Source organism: Amyelois transitella, chromosome 23 (genome assembly GCF_032362555.1).
Source record: "Amyelois transitella isolate CPQ chromosome 23, ilAmyTran1.1, whole genome shotgun sequence".
Classification (NCBI taxonomy): Eukaryota; Metazoa; Arthropoda; class Insecta; order Lepidoptera; family Pyralidae; genus Amyelois; species Amyelois transitella.
Genome location: NC_083526.1, coordinates 5,507,500 through 5,526,072, shown reverse-complemented (window position 1 = coordinate 5,526,072; position 18,573 = coordinate 5,507,500). Strand labels below are relative to the sequence as shown.

Here is an 18,573-nt window from a genome sequence, read left to right as displayed (position 1 = left end):
ATTCATAATAAATTATAAATATTTAATTATAATCTAGGAGAAAAAAAAGAAAAAAAAATATGTTTAAAATTAATCTGAATTTATGCAACAAATTATATGCCGGGAGCCGAGAGGCACGTTCGTTCTAGGACGCTTGGACCTACAGACAATTAGGTTTGCAAGGACTATATATAATGGTAGTAGCTGTTTATACTGCCAGTTGGCCGGCAAGCCGTTGGTAGTGCGATGCATTTGCCTTTAAAAATATATTGAGACTGGACTTCGTATTTCGAATGCGTATTGCGCGCGAAAAGTTACAAACGGTGAACGTTCTGAATTTGAAAGTGCATTGTGATTTTGTGGTGTAGTTTTCTTTTCTGGAAATCGTGAGTATTTTTTTTTTAATTTTCATACATAAAATTGTAAAAAAAAACAAATCGTATTTATAATTCCCTTCACACTTGTACTACATGCAGTTAGTTACATAGACTATGTACGCCAGTAAATACTAAGTCTGTGGTGCAGTAGAAGTTTTTAATAATGCCTGTCTATAATAATTACAATAAATATAGTAGATAAAGGTCGGTACATTAATAACTGTATTTATCTTAATATTATGATTGCAATATTACTTGTTGCATAAATCGATAATAAATGGATTTAAAACCGTATTTTAGTACATTTATTTTAACAACGCCGAGGTTATAAAAACAAATTGAAAATTTGCCTAGCGTTTAAAAGGCCTCCTAACATTAATATAAAACAAAATGTTTAAATTTTTATTCCAAAAAAGTACCTATTAATTTTTAAGGCAAATAATAACGTTAATATTACCTAAGTATATTTATTTACCTTAGTTAAATGTCAAAGTGTTTTGAATATCAATAATATTAAATAACTTTGTATCTCTATCGGATTTATTTATATACATGAAACTTTTCCAAGGCCAACTTCAAAGTTCAAGATCAGGTTATTTTTTGTCATAGAGTATTATTGCATATGCAAGTGTAAGAATTTTTATTTTTAACTAGGCAATTTTAAGCGAAAATTTGTGTAGAGTAAATAAATAATTACAATACAAAAAATTGAGGAAGTTTTTAATCTACTTACAAAAAAAATCGGCATTTTATATTGATGCAACACTTAAAGCATGCTAAAGTGTTGAACGAAAAATAAATTTAAAAGAAAGGTTATTTGAAATAAATCATTTCATTTTCAATATTGACATCATTCATTATATTTCGTGTTAGTCTCGGTTGCATCTTTACCTCTCCAGAGACGAGCCCAGGGTTCACTTGTGGCCACGATCCTGGAGTCGATAAGTCAGATTTGTACACGAAGCGTCTCCCGTGTGACCCCCGCTTACTTTTCAGGGAAACCTAAAGCAATATGGTGACGCTAATTTCCATCGTCGATTACAAAAAAAATAATAACCTGTTTTCATAGCAAAAGTGGAAATGAAGGTACAATTTTTATGCATTTGAGATACGTCTATTTCTAGAACTTAAGAAAAAAGAAGTGCTTTGTGTCCATATGAATCAATTACGTGATTTGTCTATACCTTATTTAAAAAAAATATAAGTACGTGACCGCCATTTCTATTTTCACATTACTCCAAAACACAGAGTTCAGAACGCCCGGCCGCTAGGTATTCCTCGCTCTGTGTTAGAATTGAATGTAGATTGAAGTTAAATTACAGGCAATCAGGTACCAAGGCATTTTATTATTATTTCGCAAGCGTTCCCACTTTATATTGATTGGCCGATTAGATTAGAAATCTTAGGTATAATTATTTTAATTGAGTAAAATTTCTATATTCTGTTCTTTTATAATCGCTTTCGATAAAATACAATGACTTTTTTCTGAGATATGTGCAGTCTGAGTCTAACTTATGCTCTTACGGCGAGGAAAAAGTATAACATAAAATATAATCACGTCTGATCCTGATCCCGGCATCAATATAAAAAAGGACCACTCCATCTCTTTCCTGTGGATGTCGTAAAAGGCGACTAAGGGAGGTTTATAAACTTGGGGTTCTTTTTTAGGCTAGCAACCTGTCACTATTTGAATCTCAATTCTATTAAATAGCTGAACGTGGCCATTCAGTCTTTTCAAAACTGTTGGCTCTGTCAACCCCGCAAGGGATATAGACGTGACATGTATATGTATGTATGTAGAAGAAGCCATTGATGGAGTTAACATTAACGAGTACAGCGGAATTATTTAATACAACAAGTCACTGTAACTTCCGTATGTAGAATCATGTTGACATAATTATAAAGGAGATAAGGAGAGGTGAAAAAACTTACTTAATATATAAGTAAATGTTTTTATTACGGGATAGCCTTATGAACTTGGGATTCTTTTTTTAGGCGTTGGGTTAGAAAACTGTATTTGAATCTCAATTCTATTATAAAGCCTAACAGTTGAACATGGACTATCAGTGTTTCAAGGCTGATGGCTTTTTGTACCCCGTAAGGTATATAGACGTGATTATATTTATGAAATGAATAAATTTTAATTGAAAAAGGTTTATTTATTTTACTTAAAAAGTGTAAACACAATCGATGTACGGAGGTGTATTCTCTGGACGGACTAATTAAAAGAAACTTACACATTAAATTTCGATTCTCATTTTTTAAAAATTTCTTTTAAAATATTATTTGATATAATGCATAATAAATAAATTGTTCAGTCATGCATAGTACACTTAAATGATTATAAGAACTTCGTAAAACTAATTTTCAGGTGGTCCAGCGGGTTTAAGGTAGACATATACATATAATTTATTCTCCGTAGAACTTTTGAAATTCAAGTAGGTACATATAGTGTTAAATTACTAGTTTATCACCTAAAAGCACAATTCATATAGTCTATAACCTTATGCTATTTTGTCTACAAACTGACTATTTGTAGCAGGCGTCTACAGCGGGAAATTAGGGCCAATTTAAGTGGCCAATTTGCACTTCTGCATGCGGGCGTAGGTGCAATCTAGACTGAACCAATATATACTGGACTATTGCATAATTTCCATCCATATTTCTTACCGGGAGGAAATGCTGACAGAATGATTAAAAGGATAGGTCAGAAGACACATCCTGGGCTCCTCTGTAGACATGTGAGGATGTAACAGGGTCTTACGCCAAGTTTTAGAGAAAAGACGATTAGAATTATCATTTTCGTCATTATATGCATTAAACAGCGGATTTTTTTTACTTCAATCACCACATACGGAATATCTTTCGCTATGGAACGTGTGATGGAAGGTTATTTAAAGCTCTTATATGTAGAAAATCTGAAATAACGACTAAGTCTTTCTCGCCCTCAAAGAAATCTGAATTATTATTATGCTCGCCCTTCATAAATTATGATGAATAACAATATGTTAATTTGACTTTTTATAATAGAAATTTTGGACTATTATATGAGGATAATTTATGAATGTTTTTAATAAAATGGATACTATAAGATACCTAAATGTATGCAGGTTACATACCTTTTATTTTTATACACAGACATAATAATACGGGACACATTACACAGATTGAGTAAGTCTCGAAGTAAGTTCTAGACTTTTGATAAGAGATACTTATTCAGCGATACTAAATTAAATTTAAAATACTTATAAACATCCAAGACTAAGGCAAATCAGAAAAAAAAAGAATTTTATCATGCCCTGGCCTTGATTCGAACTCGGGACCTTCTGTATCACAGACAAGCGTTCTATCGCTGCGCCACAAAGGTATGATGATAAAGGTTCGATTCAAACTTTTAAATTTAAAATGTTAATGAAATCATTGTCAATACGTTTAAATAATTCCAAATTTTTGTTTTTATTTGGTCATTAACATATACCATAAATATGTCATAGACAAGGAAACATATACTTATCACAATATTTACAGTTAATAATTTGTTCATTTCTTATAGTCAGTCGGGTTTTTCCTCATCTTAACTGGGTTTGGTAGACAGGAAAAAATGACTGACTCATTGTTTGACTGACTGAATAATGAATGAACCGGGTAGACCCCGTTATTTATATTCACCTACACGTAGTGTTTCTTCAGATTGTGTGTCACGTAAAATACACATGATTATTACATACGAGTACATAATAATGTTTCATAAGTGGTTTGATGGTTATAATGGTTTGTTTTGATAAGTATGTATTTAACTGTTTAGTTTGTTATGTAAATCATTGTAAACACCAGAATTGATTTTTGTTAAAACAAGATTTGAATAACACAATATATATTTATAGTATTTTTATATAATATATTATAGAATATTAATAATACTTATACATATTTTAATAAACATGCTTTTGATTTGACAGTCAAATTTTATTCGAACTCTTGGCGCGACATTGTGCGAAAGAGATATTTTTCGACTAAGGGGGGGAGGGGGGGGGGGGATCTTTACATACATACATATGGTCACGTCTATATCCCTTGCGGGGTAGACAGAGCCAACAGTCTTGAAAAGACTGAATGGCCACGTTCAGCTATTTGAATCTCAATTCTATCACTAAGCCAAATATAGTGATAGAATTAAGATTCAAATAGTGACAGGTTGCTAGCCCATCGCCCTAAAGAGAATCCCAAGTTTTTAAGCCTATCCCTTAGTCGCTCTTACGACATCCATGGGAAAGCGATGGAGTGGTCCTATTTTTTGTATTGGTGCCGGGAACCACACGGCACTTTTTACATAGTACAAATATATTTATATAATATTCTGGTTCGAAGTTTATTTGAGCATGAAGAACTCTAGATAAGTTTAGCGAAACTGGTTTCACCAGGTTCATGGACCAACAACCCTCGTCAAGGTCTGAAGGGACGTGCGCCCGATGCTAGGTCAATGTTACTCAATCTATTTTTAGAATACATACGACATACAATCACGCCTCTTTCTTGGAGGGGTAGGCAGAGACTACGTCTTTACACTTGCCACGATCTCTGCATACTTCCTTCTGAAGAGGCGTGATTTTATGTATGTATGTATAAAGATACAGAAAAGGCGTGATTTCATGTATGTATGTATAAAGATACATACATACATAAAATCACGCCTCTTTCCCGGAGGGGTAGGCAGAGTCTACCTCTTTCCACTTGCCACGATCTCTGCATACTTCCTTCTCTTCCTCCACATTCATAACTCTCTACATGCAAGCTCGGCGGTTTCGGGTACTTTTGACTTTACCAGGACGTCCTTAATTTTTTTAATAAGTTTTAATAATTTTTCTATGACCTTGTTCCTTTAGCTTATGAGATGGAAAACGTGGTGTAGGTTAACCGGTATTCAAATTGGTATTGTGTCAGAACTGAACTTTTTTATTTGATCTTTTTGAATTACTATCGGGGAATGTACTGTAAGCAAATACGTTTCACACACATTTTTCCGATAACACAATTTAGTTCTTAATTATTCTCAAGAACTACCTACTTGTGTTTTTGAAAGGTGTTCGTTCCTGTACTCCTCCGAAACGGCTTGACCGATTCTCATGAAAATTTTGTGAGCATATTGACTAGGTATGAGAATCGGCTATACATCAATTTTTCATACCCCTTAGTAATAAGAGTTGTTCACCCTTAACAACTTTTTTTATTAACCTTAGAAATTATTTATATGGCAAAACAATGTTTCCCGGGACAGCTAGTAAATAGATAAAAATCGATCTAAAACAATCGTATCACGCATCAATAGTGCGTCAATCAAGCCATCAAATGACCTCAGTGTTTTTAGTCGCAGGTTTATGTAACCGCTTACCATTGACCGTGGTCACAGTCACCAATTAACCATTGACGATTCGCAACGGTTGGTTTTGCTTAAGAGGATTTGTTGGGAACGATATGCACTGATCATTCTATCGATCGATTCCAATAAATAAATTAAATAAATTTCATTTATTTCAGACAACAAAGATCCATATACAAATTTTCAATAAAATCAAATAGATAAAATCAAATATAATACAACATTATAAGCATTACCATTAACATTATATTCTAATGATACAACATTATAATCATGTTAACCGTGTGGTTCTCGGCACCAATAAAAAAGGAATTGGACCATTCAATCTCATGGATTTTAAACTTATAAAGTCGGGATTCTTCTTTTAGGCGATGGGCTAGCTACCTGTTACTATTCGAATCCCAATTCCATTATTAAGCCAAACAGCTGAACGTGACCTACCAGTCTTTTCAAGACTGTTGGCTCTGTCTACCCCACAAGGGATATAGACGTGATTATATGTAGGTATGTATGAAAGTATCATGTAGATATAACCTTCGCCTTTTAACTTTGAGGTGAACAAAAATGAGAGATGATAGAAAAGAAGGAATTACAATAGTAAATGTCATTTTTCTTACAAACAATCGTACACCACTAACATGATATAAAATTAAAAAGTAACAAGGAATGATATGTTGTTTAATGAAAATATGTTAATATGTTTCTGTTTTCTCCGGAAAAACGCGTGATAATACACATCTGACTAATAACTATTGCGATTTCTGTTATTTATTATATAAGTTTATTATGTGTATCGTCTAAATAAATTCAGTCCTTTGCCCCTTCCAGTTCAGGCCTGAGTTGTTTTTTTTTTTTTGCATCCATAAATAGATTCGCGTTATGGTCTATCAAATACTTAGACAAATCGAAAAAAAGAACAAAAGGCCTTTCAAGAACAGGCTGTTGACATTAAAGATTTTTTTTATTATAAACGATTCAAATGTAAACCTTTTAAGTAAGTAAATAATCCGACCGAGATAAAAATTATATCAGTCTCGCGACCATCCCCGATAAATTTGGAAAAAGCGTTGGAAAGTTTAAAAGATTTCGGCATGCAAATAGACAGATAGCGTGAATTCAAGCTTCATTTTATTGTTACTGTTTAATATAATTTGTATTGTGCAACCTCTTTTCTGTTTTGTTCAGAATGTGTCATAACTGGCCAGTTACAAAAAAAGAAAAAGGAAATTTTAAATGTGCATTTGAATCCTTTTTACAAAGTAATATTAAGTAGAAATCAAATTGTTTAAACATTATTGTATCAATAAATTCAGCGGTTTATTACAGTGCATATTTAAAGTTAAACCAAAGTGCAGTTTCACTTTATCCCAAGAGCATCCCCAGTTTTTTTCCATATCTAAGTTTTACTTTTTAGAGTGCTTTATCGTCTTCTAACAGTTACTATGTAGTGATTCTTAGGTCTTATTGTGAGGGTCATAGGTATTAGAAAATTTAGTCCTACATTCAGATTTGATTTTTATGGTCGCGAGACTATTGATCTCGTGAATAACTAGGTACTTAAGCGACTGTCAAATAAATTGATAATTACTTGTCAAGAACGATCAAAACATTCCATGAAAACGGAAGTCAACTCACAATTTTATGCACAATTACCTTACTGTCTCTAATGAACTTCCTGAATTAACTAAAAAAAACTGTTCTGAACAGTTCCTACAATTTGCTAATCTTAGAGATATGAGGTCATCAAGATATAAAGCTAATTACAAAATCTGTATCAAACTAAAATGCTGTTTATTTTATAATTACTTAATACTTTAATTTGATTGACACATTTAAATTTGTTTACAAATTAATTGAGGCTTAGACATGGTTTATATCTGTAACATGTGGATTTAATGCATGCATTATGTAACTTTAGAAAATCGCAAACATATAAAAATTATCTGGTTTCAAAATTACATTCATATAATCACGTCTTTATCCCTTACGGGGTAGACAGTGTCGCGAAGACTGAAAGGCCACGTTCAACTGTATGTATATTAAAATAAAATGGAAAAATTTATTAAAACCAATAACCATTAACAGAATTTATTATTTTATACTTAAGTAAGTATTCAATTATCTAAGTGTTTTGTTACAAGTGCCTAAATATTGTTTTATGCGTAATGAAATATTCGTTTGTTACAGTTTTTTTAATTGAATCAAATCGATTCATTGATTAACTTCGATAAAAAGTCCCAATTAAAAGTATAGGTATTTCTTGGGATCCTAGTTTGTGATTCTTCTCATAAAACGATCGGCAGTGACCTGTTACTATATTCATATTTAATAATCACGTTATTTTCCCTTAAGTTATAGACAGAGCCAACAGTCTTAAAAGGGCTACTAACCTATCTACAGTTAACCTGACATAACTCTCCAATCTAATCACACCTTTGAGTTTTGGACTATTGGCTCTGTCTACCCCGTAACCTCTTCACGTGATATGTTAAAGTGTTTTAAACAATGTGAAACGAATGTGCATAATTTTTAAAAATATTTATTGGTACATGGCTGACGTGGGATTCGAACCTGGGCCTTTCTGCGCATAACGCATTTAAAGCGGGCACATTACCGAGTCGACCACTGACGCTGTTTTAATCTGAAAAATGTTTACAAGAAATCCGCGAAGTTCTCCTTGATAGTTCGGAAGTGAGTGGATGGCGTACGCAAGGTTTTGACTGCACTAATTTGGGTCAAGCAAACCTATTGTCAAGCGAAATTAGCCTTACACGACACGTAATAATAGCTATTATTGTTAAACACTTTTTTTATTGAGCCAAGATGATTTGAGACCTTCATTGTCGCTAGATAAAAGATGAATCTTTAACTTGGGCATTTTTATTTTAACTCTACCTTACACTTATACCTGAAAAAAATATTGATTTCAATAAAACAAAACAAAAGCTTATTACTTGCGATTCGGGTAACCTTTGTTTTTACCCGCGATTTCCTTTATATGTCTCTCTCTCTCTCTCCTCTTGATTGTTAGACGTTTAGTACACGGGTGATTAGCTAATAGATAGGCAGATTGCTCATTAGACGTTTCGCTACTTACGAGTTTCTGATCGGGAGGGAAAGAAAAGATGTGATTAGCCTTACAAATCAAGGCTGTCCATTTGAGATGGAATCCTAATTCTAATACTCAATCAGCCTTCAAAATCGACGCAGGGCAGTATAGTTAGAAGAAGAATCTGTGATCATAAGTTGGCGTGAAAGAAGTCAATCAATAACATAACATACATACATATAATCACGTCTATTTGACAGAGCCAACAGTCTTGAACGGACTGGAATGCCACGTTCAGCTATGTGATTTAGTTATGGAATTGAGATTCAAATAGTAACAAGTTGCTAGCACACCATCTACAAGAGGAATCCCAAGTTTATAAATCTATCCCTTAGTCGTCTTTTACGACATCCAAGGAAAAGATATTGAGTAGTCTTTTCTAAATAGTTATCAATAAATAACCAAATATTTTTTGCGGTTCTTATAGCGCGGAAAATCCCATTATCATTGTTTACGATTATGCAACGAGGGGACTGACCGCCAAACTACAGCCCGCTGCATTGGCCTTGGTACAAATAAGTAAGGTCAATACCACTGACATAGATCTGGATAGACCCCGCGAGTGTATGTATGTACACACTCACCTGCTAAAGTCTGTATGAGTATATTTACTTTTACACAGCAGATTTCCGGTAAAAAAAAATAAGTAAGAAGATACTACAGGATGTTTTAACATTTAAAGTAGATTAAATTTAATAGACATAGCTCAAAATTACAGACAATACAATTATATCTGTATCGTTATGATAGCAGACATGATACATTTGTGAACTTTCGATATCGAGCTACAATCTACTATGTCTTTGGTCAATATTTTCGGAGTAACCTCACGAATAAACCCTATTTAATGGTATTAATTATCAAATTGCAATAACAAAAGATTGGCTGAAGCATGTGTGCCAAACGGATGGAAGTTGTTGGCTGCGCCTACGCAAGTGCGTTTAATACTAAGTGGCGCATACATACCCAAGGATCTGGCACAATGTGGCCTAGTTTTGACCAGGTTACTTTAGATTCGAAGAACTGTAGAATGATATACATACATATAACTACATCTATATCAGTTGCGGGGTAGACAGAACCAACAGTCTGAAAAGACTGAAAGGCCACGTTCAGCTGTATGACTTAATGATGAAGTTAAGATTCAACATTCAATTGCCGTGTGGTTCCCGGCACCAATAGAAAGAAGAATAGGACCACTCCATCTCTTTCCCATGGAAGTCGTAAAAGGCGACTAAGGGGTAGGCTTATAAACTTGGGATTCTTATTTTAGGCGATGGGCTAGCAACCCGTCACTATTTGAATCTCAATTCTATCTTAAAGCCAAACAGCTGAACGTGGCCTATTAGTCTTTACAAGACTGTTGGCTCTGTCTACCCCGTAAGTGATAAAGACGTGATCATATGTATATGTATGTATGTATATGTAAAGATTCAAATAGTGACAGGTTGCTAGCCCGTCGCCTACAAATAAAATACCAAGTTAATAGTCTTACCCAGTCGGCTTTTGCGATGTCCATGGGTAGGGTGTGGAGTGGTCCTATTTTAAAAAAGATTCCAATCAAATAATGCTAAAGTAGAATAAATGTACCGTGTGGTTCCCGGCTCTTCAGCTTTATAATATACTAGCGACCCGCACCGGCTTCGCACGGGTGCAAAATTATAAATGTTATTGTACATAAAAACCTTCCTCATGAATCACTCTACATGTTACAAAAAACCGCATCAAAATCCGTTGCATAATTTTCAAGATTTAAGCATACAGACAAACAGACTAAAATAGCGACTTTGTTTTACACTATGTAGTGATGAAGTATAGATGGATTAGTATGATCTAACTTTTTTCGTTTGGTATTACAACAAACACAACACCTCTTCTGTCGTAGTCGGGTAACAAAAGCTTTTTTATCGGTTGAAGGCTCCGTAATAATCGGAAGTTCATTCAAGCCAAGGGAATCCCTTCGAATTGTTACCTTGGGCGCTGACTGCGGAAATCCAACGGCCGCTTTCCGACAGCTGAAAGGCTGATCAATCATTGTACTTTTATTCTACATACATACATATGGTCACGTCTATATCCCTTGTGGGGTAGACAGAGCCAACAGTCTTGAAAAGACTGATAGGCCACGTTCAGTTATTTGGCTTGATGATAGAATTGAGATTCAAATAGTGACATGTTCCTAGCCCGTCGCCTAAAAAAGAATCCCAAATTTGTAAGCCTATCCCTTAGTCGCCTTTGCGACATCCTTGGGGAAAAGTTGGAGTGGTTCTATTCTTTTTTTTCTATCGATGCCGGGAACCACACGGCATTTGTTATTGTGTTTGCGAAAAATAGATTCAAAATCTACCTTCATTGATTTTTATTCAATACAGCAAAGAAGTAAGCCAGTTTAAAAAGAAATTGAAATATCCGTGGTTTTGGCTCCATACCTAGATATGTTTTAATTCCATTATTTTAATTGTATCTCCTTTACCTTATAAAGAGATTTTCAATAGCAACATCGTAATTTTATCGTTTATTTTAAGTATCGCACGCCCGTTACTTGGAGTTGGGCAACTGCGAAGGTTGTCCGTGCTCGGGGCGAATTATGATCTCTTGCGAAACACTAGTTCACTAGCTGCTGCCTACTGCTTTGTTCTTATAGCGGAGAACCTCTATAATATACTACTACATGCAAAAAATCAGGCCTATAGGTATATACATACATACATACATACATATGATCACGTCTATATCCCTTGCGGGGTAGACAGAGCCAACAGTCTTGAAAAGACTGAATGGCCACGTTCAGCTATTTGGCTTAATGATAGAACCGAGATTCAAATAGTGACAGGTTGCTAGCCCATCGCCTAAAAGAGGTAGGTATATAACTAGGTCAAAATGATCCGAAGCCGTCTAGCTTGCATGGAGAGAGTTATGAATGTACATGACGCGCTTTCGCGTCAAAATCGCGTGTGTGCAGGGATCGTGTATCTGCCTTCCCCTCCATAAAAGAGACGTGTATATTGTGTTAGTATGTATGCAAATATCTTCTTCCTCCTGTCGTTAAATCCGGTCACAATCCGAACCCCCTCAGGAGATGAACCCGGGTAGGACATTTGATGCGATGATAGAATCGAAAAAAGAAATCCTGGATTTAGTGAGTCAGGTTTTTACAAGAAGCGACTGCTGTCTGACTTTTGGAACTTTCTCGGGGGATCCTAATCCATATTGGATGATGTTTATATCATCCGGTTTCCTGAATTTTAAAGTCTCTTAAGATGCTTTTCTCTTAGTTAGAGCACTATAAATAAATAGAAAATGTGCGTTAATGATTTATTAGAGAGACTGACATTATTTATTCAATGACATTTATTTTCGGTGCTTTACGAGATGGTAATTATAATTGACACTATGAATTTTATGATCTGTCACTATAGATATTCTGTTAGAATGTAACTTAATTAGTAAATGTAAATTTTATTAATAATTTAATATTAAGCACTAAGCATTTATTATGTAATTTGTTGCCTAAGGATATAGATCATTTTTTATTTAATTAAATTAAATCTTGGGAAATCCTCGGAATCCTCGGAAACAACGTTTGCCGGTCCTTTTAAATATAATCCAATCCGGGATAGCTATTATAGTCGCGTCCCTGGCTCCTCTCCAGCGAGCTAAAGACTAAAGCTAGGACTATGATATAGTTTTACATTCATTCACGTTTTTTAATGTAGACAATGTGCATTCGTCCATGATTTAGATTTAAGAGATCTATATACATATATTTGTAAATTGACGTCCGATGAAAATGCTGCAGTGTAGTTTGTTCCGCCGCTTCTTCTACACATGCGCTTTGAACGCGGTAGTAGTTATAATTACATTTAAGTGATGTGACGCCAATAAGTGTTACCTTGTATCCAATGTTGAAAATAAATCTATACTATCCTATTATAATCTATATGGTGATCATTTCTCTTATTCCATAACAGCCATAAGTAATTCCAAGAACCAACAAATTTCTGTATCCTTAGTACGAAATCTGACAAATTAATTGAACCTTACCCTTTTTTAGGCTAAGTCCTTGCATTGAGCTCGTGACACCAATTGCAAGATTGGTCTAAAACAGGTCCTATTATATTATACCACGGTGACTGACCTGTGATAAAACGTTTGGAGTCGAATCGTGATTTTTGCATTACGTATTTATACCTTAGGGGGTAGACAGATCTCCATGTTAAGCTGAATGGTTTAATGAAGGAATTCATATTATAGATAAAGTGAAGTGGCAGTAGGTTGTTACATGCTTTAACTACGTCTTTATTTCTCACGTGGTAGACAGAGCCAACAGTAACGCATGGACTGAAAGTTAAGTGTCTTATTTTATTATCCTTAACAATCTAATTGTAGAGAGAGGAAAGCAGCTAGCACACAGTTTATTTATAAGAAGAAAATAAATTATCTTAATCTCTGCAATATTGGTTTTGCTACCGAGAGAATATTCATAAATATATTTTTATATACCTATTACCGATGTTTTTGTGATAAAATATTAAAATTATGATAAAATGTAGCCAATACTACTCTATTACCTTTCTTATTCCGTTACATAACATTGCATTGTAGACGGTTTTTGTTTGAAATGTACATCTGGGTCAGGTTCATACAATGACCTTAGGTTGTAGCAAAAAACATATTATACCCCCTCCGTCTAAAGACACAATTAATAATACTATATATATATAAATATACGGTACACGGTCGAGGTGGAATTCGACCGCATTTTAACCCAATCCAGGGTCCATGGTCAAAGACATACCCCTGGCTCCTCTCCAGAGTGTTGACGATGCAACCGGGACTAAAGCCTGGAGGAAGAAAATGTGTGAAAAGGGACTTACACGCGGACGGAGTCACGAGCAACAGCTAGTACAAAATATTTTTATTTATTTATTTACTTTCTTACATCTACCATTACAGACTTAATCTAATGCAATTGTGTATAATCAATTATAACATATTATCCTTAATGCTACCCTTGTGAATTCACTCAAACTGCAATTGAACAAATGTAAAAAACATATTATAAAATATGTATAAAACATATTATGACTGGTTTTTTATAAACTCATTTTATAGATTATATAACAGTTTTCCTCATAACATTTTATAATAAAAACTATATTTAAGTCGTAGGTATAACATTTGACATCGTTGCTGATGTTTTTTTCCTGATATGTGTCAAGGCACGATTTACATACATATATAAGCACGTCTATTCCCCTGAGGGGTAAGAAATTCAAAAAATTCAAAATTCAAAATTTTTATTCATTATTATAGGATATTATTATATCGCTTAATAATTGTCGTATGGTTTAACAACTTGAAGAGACTATACCTTTCCACCTGCTAAGATGTCTCTACATGTGCATACCTGAGCACTATTTTACATACATACATACATATGGTCACGTCCAAATCCCTTGTGGGGTAGACAGAGCCAACAGTCTTGAAAAGACTGAATGGCCACGTTCAGCTATTTGGCTTAATGATAGAATTGAGATTCAAATAGTGACAGGTTGCTAGCCCATCGCCTAAAAAAAGAATCCCAAGTTTGTAAGCCTATTCCTTAGTCGCCTTTTACGACATCCATGGGAAAGAGATGGAGTGGTGCTATTCTATTAGTGGTCTACATAGAAAGGTATACTACCATCATGCGTAACGTAGATGTATCAATTGTACAGTCAACCGCATATCTGCATGGAAATCTATGACGTTCTAATAGAGGCGAAGTTTAAGTGAATTTGGTTAGATTTATATGCTGTTAATTGTACAAAGGTGCTTGTTTGTTTGTTTGTAATATCTTTATTGCATAGAAATTTACACAGCACATACACATACATACATATGGTCACGCCTTTATCCCTCGCGGGTAGACAGAGCCACAGTAACACGAAAATATTAATTACTCGTACATAGTTATTAAAAGAAACAAATCAAATCATCCGTGCATGTATGTAGCCTGAGTACTTGATCGTTATTTTTTTATTTTTCTTCGTTCTATGGACCTCCCTTAGTCTGATAACAGGGGAGCCTAACCCATCTTAAATCATGGTTGTTGCGTTTACGTGTAACTTATCCCTTAATCACCTCCTACGAAATCCACAACGAAACTGAAAACATTTTTACATAGTTGACATCATTCAAGAAAATGCAACGTGCTCTTTTATAATGCATCCATAATTATATCTCAGAAATGGCCTGATGAATGATGGATTAAATGTAACCCAATTTCAGATGTTTTTTATTATACTAGGTATTAATTCATCAATACTTGCATAATGTTCTTCTTAGTCTTAAATCCGTGATGCTGGGTGTTTTACAATAATTGACATCAGTCACGTCAAGTAGCGAAAGATTTTCGTGGAAAACATTTTGTAGTCTATATTTTTGTTACATACATACCTAAAATAATCAAGTCTATATCCCTTGCGGAGTAGACAGATCCAACAATCTTGAAAAGACTGATAGGCCACGTTCAGCTGTTTGGCTTAATGATAGAATTGAGAGTATAAGGTACGTATGTAGAATAGACGACTAAAGAAATAAACACTTCTACTTAGTGCAGTCACGATGTAAGCTGGTAACAGGTTCCCATGTTAAGTCGTCAAGTAGGACTTTTATGGAATCATGTTAATTTTGTACATACATACACATAATCACGTCTATATCCCTTGCGGGGTAGGCAGAGCCAACAATCTTAAAAAAACTGATATGCCACGTTCAGCTGTTTGACTTAACGATAGAATTGAGATTCAAAAAAGGGACAGGTTGCTAGCCCATCGCCTAAAAGAAGAATCCCAAGTTTATAAGCCTATCGCTTAGTCGCCTTTTACGACATCCATGGGAACGAGATGGAGTGGTCCTATTCTTTTTTGTAATGGTGCCTGGAACCACACGGCACCGGCATTTATTTTGTAATTTGATCATAAAAGCTATAAGGCAAAGGTTAACTTATCCAATCCTTGCAATTCTTCATTATAACCTTACTATTGCATCCTTCATAGTGATTTAACAAGCATGTCATGACTAAATCTTAATTACAGAAGTTGGCGTTTTAGAAACAAATAAAACTTAGTTGGTATTAGTAGCCACCGCTACTAATAATTATTGTTTAGAAATTTATTGTCTTTTGTCGGAGGTAATCGAGTTAAATAATTAACTACTTGAATCGTTTTGTGTTTTATATCTACTTAATTAATTGTAATAAAATTTAATGGAATTCCTCTTTGTTCCATAAAAAATGTAATAGTGAGCAAAACAAAGCATTTTTATGCAAGTATTTAAAACTTAGTTAGATTGAAGTGCATCCATCATGGCACAAAATACTCGTGAAGAAATACTATTGCCTACTACTTAGTATGGTCCTTTGGTACAGTCTCGTAGCGCACAAAATATTTAAGTCAAGCATAATATTAAAACTAGCTAGCAAAGCTAGGGCAAGCAACCTATCACTATTTGAATCTCAATTCTATCTTAAAGCCAAATAGCTGATCGTGGCCTATCAGGCTTTCTAAGACTGTTGGCTCTATCTACCCCGCAAGGGATATAGACGTGATTATATGTATAATATTATAGCAGTCAACCAAGCATTTAAACTTTGATTATTCTTTGGGGTTAAGATTCGAATTTGACGGCATTTGTTGGGCAATGGTTGTGTGCTCGTCTGTGACACCGGAGGTCCCGGGTTCGAATCCCGGCCGTGATGAGACACGAACTCTCTTTGATTGTCCTCGGTGTTGAATGTTTATCTATATAAGAATTTATTATAAAATATAGTATCCTCTAGTAAGTATCTCGTAACACTAGTCTTGAACTTACTTCGAATCTAACTCAATCTGTGTATTCTGTTACGTAGGTATATCTATTATTCTTTGAGGCGATGGAACAGAAACTTGTCATAATCTTTGAATCTCACAAGTCATTCAACTAAAGTTACCTTTCGAGTCTGTCTACCCCACAAGGTATAAACAGATCATATTTTTGTATGTATAAGGTTGTTATTTATAAGAATATACTTACTTATTTGATACAAAAAGTTAAGTGCTCAACACAAAAGGTTAAGGTAAGAGGAAGTATTATAGGATTGTTTTGTTAATTTTAATTGTAAGTGCGTGCATGATGATGTAGTACTTGTATATTGCATCAGAACTCACACGTATATTTTAAAATACATATAATTACCTCTATATCCCTTGCGGAGTGGACAGAGCCAACAGTTTTGCGAAGAGTAAATGCGTATGAATTTATGATATAATTTAAATTTCAACAGTGACAGGTTGCTGTTTACTAGCCTTTCCCTTAGTCATTATTTATGACTTGGCGGCAAAGATATATTGACATTTTATTATGTAGCTACCTTTTCTCTGAGGCTTCACTCCGATAAGAATTTCTTAATTTGTTTTATTAGGGAAGATTTTTAATTGGAATGTTTAATAATAAGTATGTTGAAATCCATTGGAATTGTAATCGCTATAAAACATTTTTAGTTATTATAGTTTCACCATGGAAAAAAAATATAACGAATTGTATAAAAAAACTAGTTCATTAAGTATAAGTTTAAATGAAGTTTAGTGTAAGAAAATTTCAACACCTAAAAAAAGTGCGCGTTTAAATCATTTGGTTTTATTTTTTATTCAATACTTACTCTCTCGTTATATTGCGTTATTGAAACTTCAGCTTCACTTCAGCTGTATACTTTGATGCTCTTGAAAATAGGCTATGAATGTTATATAGGCTAGTTTTTTAGTCAGTTGCCCAGAGTGCATTACCTACCTATTTATTTCGATGTTTTTCTTTACTCCTTTTACGTTATCAGGAAGAAACTTTTATACATATTTTTTCTTCTTCAATAATAATGTTGTTTGTTATAGATATGCTATATAATAATAGTGTAGTATTTATTATAGAAACATATAAAAATGAAATTGTTAACAACATCTATTTTAATACATGACATCAATTCACGATCTATATTTATCTATAAATCGTCCTATATTCGGTAAATTTCAAACAAGATTTTTATTCTTCCCTGACCTTTCTCACTAGAGGGGAACCTGGAGTGTGCCTGTGACCATGATCCTGTCAACCAGCCAACGAGGTAGTTGTAGTGGACAGTCACTTACGAGAATCTGTGTGGTTAATCTTAAATTACCAACGGAAGACCAGCGTTGGTAATCCTTTCATGAGATAACCAACATGCTGAGTTAGGTACCCATGTTTAAAACTATGTAATGATAGCTACTGTTTTTGTTCAGGTACCGATGTATGGTTTTTTAAATAAATTTTCCCGGGTTCGAATCCCGGTCAGGGCATGATGAGAAACTAACTTTCTCTTATTGGCCCTGGGTCTTGTATGTTTATATACTTCAAGAAAGGAGGAGGTTCTCAATTCTGCCGTATTTTTATTGGAGCAACTTACGCGTACAATGCTGCTTTGTAGCGATACAAAAAAAAATTCTATAGTCGTCTTACTTTTTGAGACAATTGTGTGAAAAGGCAGGCTGTTTACAACTCTATTAAGAAAACAGGACAACTGCGTCGTTCATTCATAAATGACCACGATAGAAACCACAGTCAATGAATTAAATCTGATTGAATAATTCAACATTGATGGCCAATTGGAGCAATTACTCAATCACTGTCCATTGCTGTAATTGGGAGGTCATATTGTTATTAGCCTGGAATTTGATTGG

The 18,573-nt window shown here is 34.2% G+C and overlaps 1 protein-coding gene across 1 annotated transcript in view; it reads left to right on the top strand.

Annotated features, from left to right (window-relative positions):
* Window positions 1-219: 219 nt before the first annotated feature.
* Window positions 220-18,573, top strand: part of LOC106130688 (beta-alanyl-bioamine nonribosomal peptide synthetase ebony) — a 33,113-nt gene continuing 14,759 nt past the window's right edge. Inside the window, exon 1 of the mRNA XM_013329587.2 lies at window positions 220-365. The gene's annotated coding sequence lies outside the window, so the exon portion shown is untranslated. The remainder of the gene's footprint in view (window positions 366-18,573) is intronic.